Consider the following 5,249-nt stretch of genomic DNA (forward strand, 5'->3'; position numbering starts at 1 on the left):
TAATATACCTTGGACTAGCATAAACTACCATCTTAGGTAGAGATACCATTTTTTATAAGTTGTTTGGTTTCTGTGCAGTAAAATAACTAAATGAATCAGAAAATAGCTTCCTTTCATTTACTTCCAGAGAAAATGGAAATATACTAACAGTATTGAGTCTTATGCAATAATGTGTTCATCAGAAATTAAGAACTACTACCTTGTTGAGGTTTATCTCTTTTCACTTACCCCTCACACCAACGCTTAAAATTGCCATTATTTACCCTATTTTACAGATGAGAAAGTTAGGTTCTAGACAGATTGTGATTTACTCAGTGTCACATGGCTATAAGCTACTTGGTTGAGATTTAATTTCAGGTTTCTCTGACTTGTATGCAGACTGCCTCTCAGCAGAAATGTATTAGGAGGAAACTAGATAAGCTAAAATTTGTTTAGTCTGCCCAGGAGTAATTAAAGGTTGAGAAGAAGTTAAGGTTTTCGTCTGGACCAAAGAAAGTTCTTTTCTTTTTTTAAGAACTCAAAATAGTTGGCTGACTCATGAGCTCTCCCAAGTCATGCTAAATTTTCAGGCCGTTGTTTTTTCCTAAATTTTCTCTCCTCAAAGCTAATGATTTCCTCCTCAGTGCTGATGTAGTTTTGTGCTAACCTAAAGGAAGGAAAGAATTACCCAAAGAGATATGAACTGTAGCTTATTTAGACCTTATGTATGTTTGCCTGAATTCACATTCCCTGGCCCAGCCATAAGTCTTCTCTTTCCTTTTTCTCAGTGGTAGACCATATCCCTTGAAGTCAGTTATAATAAAATCACAGTTCATTGCTGGAATAAGCTACATGCAACTAAGGAATAATAAAACTCATAGCTACCCCCAAATCCTTAAAATACCTAATAAATGGTATGTGAACATTTTGAAAAGAAATTACTGTTTCCTTAATTTCCCCTCCAATCATGAGAGTCATTTCCCCCATCTTTGCTTATCCTGGCAGCTATTCAAGACCAGCTTTCATTGCTATTCACTCTCTTTATTATATCTGCAACATGTTTGAATAGTCATAGTTCTGTGCTCAGCTTTGTAATTAGATGGAGTGATGAAAATAACTTTTACTTGAGTCCAATTTTCTCTGTATAAAAATAACTCTTTGAATCTTCTGATGTAATAAATTATAGAAAACTTTAGGTAGGATTGGGTCTAAAATTGGAGTCTGATTAGGGCCAGATGCTTCTAAGCAGTATCAGAACCATCTTTCACATTGTATTCTTTCATTGTAGACTCAGATGCTACGCCATAATTAACCTCATTCATTCTGCAAATTTGAAGATTTATGGTGGATGACCAGTAGGACATAGTTATCATCTTACACACGAATTTATGTCCAGTAATTGCTCTGCATACCAAATAGCTAATTTATAAAATTGAGGATTGGGGGATGAAATTCTCAAACTTCTTTCAGGTCTGCTGTTTATTTACCTCAGTTTCCATATGCAGATATATAACACAATATATTGCAATCAAATTTTGAATTTGGGTCTTTAGCTTTTAAAAATACCACATTTTCTAAAATTGTGTCAGGAGAGAAGATTCTTGTCTCCTCACTCAGGTTACTAAAGGCATTACATGGCATCAGAATTAATACCTTGCTCCAACAATAACAACACTAGTAAATAATTTACATCTTCATAGTACTATAAATTACAAACTAAATTTGGAATAGCAAACTGAAATCACTACAAGGCTAGTCAGGTGACCTAAATGGGTGAAGCTGGGTGAGGATGTGAAAAATGAGACAAAGTATGCATCAGAGTTTATACACTGGACTATCTGATGCAATTCAGCAATACACTAGATAGCTCTTTTTTAAAAAAATTCTCATCCAAATACAAAGCTATGAGATCTGAATGAGTACCAAACCTCTCAATGGCTGGAAAATTATCCATAAAAGTCCCTGGGAAGAGAGGAATGACCCCAAAGAGTCAAGTTGCCTTTATTCCCTACAACTCCCTCTGTGTTCCAGGGACACCAGGGCTCCTGGGCCAGCCTTCATTAGGAAAGTGCAAAAGAACTGGAACGTTTCCTTGCTGAAGCACAAAGGCCCTTTGCCTCTTTTGTTGGCTCAGAAGCTTCAATCAGTTTCAGAGTTTTAAAGGTTCAAACAGTGTAGTTCCAACTGGGCTAGGATTGAGTAGTGTCCAGCGCACTGAGTAGGAAAGTGAATGTCTCTGGCCACTCAATAACCCCAAGTAGGTGAAATATTCCTATGAACGTAAAAACATGGTGTTTTATGATTTGAGCCATCACAAGAACAGCAGAGAACAGGGTGGTGAAATATCAATTTACTCTTCACTTTCAAACAACTATTTATTACTTGGCAACCTTTGAAATAACATAAACAACTGTTCTTAAGGACTTACCAAAACCCATTCTCTAGCATCATACATTCAGAGCACACAGCCTCCTTTGAAAGTTATAAAAGAGTCAGGCTAGCCTAGCTGATAGTTAGAGAGTCAGTGATGGACAGACATATAAAAGCCAAGTTAAGTGAAAGGGAAAGAGAAATGAACCATTAGAAAGGGACATGGCAACTCGAAAAAAAGTCATAGAGGAAGAACTGGGGAAAGCAAGCTCCATTGTTTGTTACCCTCAGCTCTTAGCCAAGTCAGGGGGAAGATGGAAAATGATCAGCATACAGAAAACCCACTTATTGTCAGCTTTTGTTACACTCCATTATGGCTAAGAGACCAGATAAACTTTTATTCTCTCTTTAATATGAAGAGGAGGGCAATTATTTATAAAGGACAGTTACAAAGAGGTGCCTTAGCGCCAAATATGATCCATTAACATCCCCTGGCAGACTCCAATTACCCAATCCCAATTTATATTTTATATAAATCAAAATACTGAATCATTCAGTTATTTTTGTTAATCAATTCCACAAATATCTATCATCTACTCTATCTACTATGAGCTAGCCACTGCACAAGGCACGAGTGATATAAAGATAAATGAAATGTTAACCTTGTGCTCAAGTAGACTATAATCTAGTGGATAAGAAAAAACACCACACCAGTAATGGCGGTATGGGAAAGTGGCAAGAGCTCAGCCTTCAGACCCAGATAGAAATGGATTTGAATCTTTACTATGCCACCTGTTAGCTAGCCTTGCTAGCCAAACCTTAATTTTCTCACTTGTAAAATGGACATAACTTTATATATAATATAGGGCACTTTTATGAACCAGGAATACCATTTGTCAAATAAAATAGATATTCAATAAATGGGCATCAGTTTGTGCTGGATACCTTGTGTTTGTCCTTCTAGATTCACACTCTACTTTTCTCAATCCTATTCTATGACCTAGGAACTAGGAGGCTGAACTTTATAGATTAGATATTTTATGAATTATATCAGTCTCCATTTACCCTTTGGCTTCTGGTCGGATTCAGTTCATTGAAGTCATTGGCAGTAGACTGGAGGACATGAGGAATGTGAGGCTGAGTATGTATTTCCCGGGATCCCTCATGGCGGAGTTGCTGTGGATCTTTCTACAAAGGGCCACAGCCTTCATAAGGCTCAGGCATTCTCTTTGGCTTGTATTTACTACTTCTCTTTTCTTCATCAAGCTTAGGGTGGAAATACTTTCTGATGCTACTAGTACCAGGGTGGTACTGAACTATCTATTATTGATTCCCCTAAATCCTGACTATTCCTTTGTTTTATTAAATTCTTCTCAAATTGTCCAGTTGGAGTACGTTGTCTGTTTCCTGCTGAGACCCTGATAGATACAAGTGTCATTATTTGTATAGATAACAATGTACTATGAAAATAGAGGCTAAACAAATAAAACCATCCTGGAGGATATCGGGAACAGTTATAGGGGGAGGTAGAATCTAACAGCCTCCTGACGATGAATAGGAATAAGCAACATGAAAAAAAGCAGGAAGAGAACATTCTGGGCAGAGGAATACCATATGCAAAAGTCCAGAGGCAAAAAAAAACCCTACTACATTGTGGGGGAATTTCAAGTTTAGCTAGAGCATAGAATAAGAGATGGAAGGCTGACAGACAAAGCTGAAGAAGTAAATTGAACCAAGGTCACAAAAGACCATGCGTGACTTTTTCCTCCAGGCAGTGAGATATTACTAAAGGATTTTAACCTAGCTTATAACATGATGACATCGCATTTTAGAAAGTGATACAGAGACAAGTTTAGAAAGGGGAAAGCCTGGAGACAGAAATATCAATAAGCAATTTTGGTGAAAAAATAAGGTAGCCAAATGGGGGCTTTTCTTCCCCTTTCCGCTAAACAACTAGTTGTTAAACATTGGTTAAGACCACATTAAAATGGGAAGAGTCCCTTCCCTCAGCTGCTGCCAAGGTGCTCCGTCCTTCTGAAAAAGCTAAGGCCACACTGGGGTGAGGCCCTCCACCCACAATGTGGTGAATGTGAGTCTCGAGCTGCCGGGTATGGTGCTACTTCTCACAAGTAGTACTGTGGGCTGGCAGCTCCAGTCCCACTTTCACCCAAGATTGTCTGCATCTACTGGGCCCTCATTCTGCAAAACAATGAGGTGACCATCACGGAGGATAAATTCAATACCCTCATTAAAGCAGCTGCTGTAACTGTTGAGCCCTTTTGGCCTAGCTTCTTTGCAAAAGTCCTGGCCAGTGTCAATATCGGCAGCCTCCTTTGCAATGCAGGGGCTGGTAGATGGCTCCAGCATCCTGCACCTCACAAGCAGGAGGTCCTGCCACTTCCACCACTGCTGCCTCAGCTGAGGAGAGGGAAGTAGAAGCAAAAAAAGAAGAATCTGAGGAGTCTGATGAGGACATGGGCTTTGGTCTTTTTGACTAAACTTGTTTTATAACATGTTCAATAAATAGCTGAACCCTTAATAAATAAACAAAAATATATAAATACATAAAAAGAGAAGAATACCTCTGATAATGATAGCAAAATTTGAAGTCTGACTTGTGTAAACAACAACAACAACAACAAGAAAAACCTAGCCAAGAACTAACAGGCAAACTAGAACTGCAGGGCACATTCCAGGACCTGAATGGAAAGAGAGTTAGAAGGATCAGTGGGATGTCCATGAGGAGCCATATGAAGATGGACAAGCACATTGGCACTGAGAGGAGAATCCAAAACATCTGAAGTCTCAGGTAACTGAGGTTGCAAATCAGTAATGAAAAATTGGGGTAGTCTCTAGATCAGGAATCAGAAACCAGGAGCTTCACAACAACAGAAGATTAT

General features: G+C 38.5%; 1 pseudogene; it reads left to right on the forward strand.

Moving 5' to 3' along the window:
- The first annotated feature begins 3,065 nt into the window (after nt 1-3,065).
- On the forward strand, nt 3,066-4,847 carry LOC129045057 (large ribosomal subunit protein P1-like; annotated as a pseudogene).
- The last annotated feature ends 402 nt before the right edge of the window (nt 4,848-5,249 follow it).

This window comes from Pongo pygmaeus, chromosome 8 (assembly GCF_028885625.2).
Source record: "Pongo pygmaeus isolate AG05252 chromosome 8, NHGRI_mPonPyg2-v2.0_pri, whole genome shotgun sequence".
Lineage (NCBI taxonomy): Eukaryota > Metazoa > Chordata > Mammalia > Primates > Hominidae > Pongo > Pongo pygmaeus.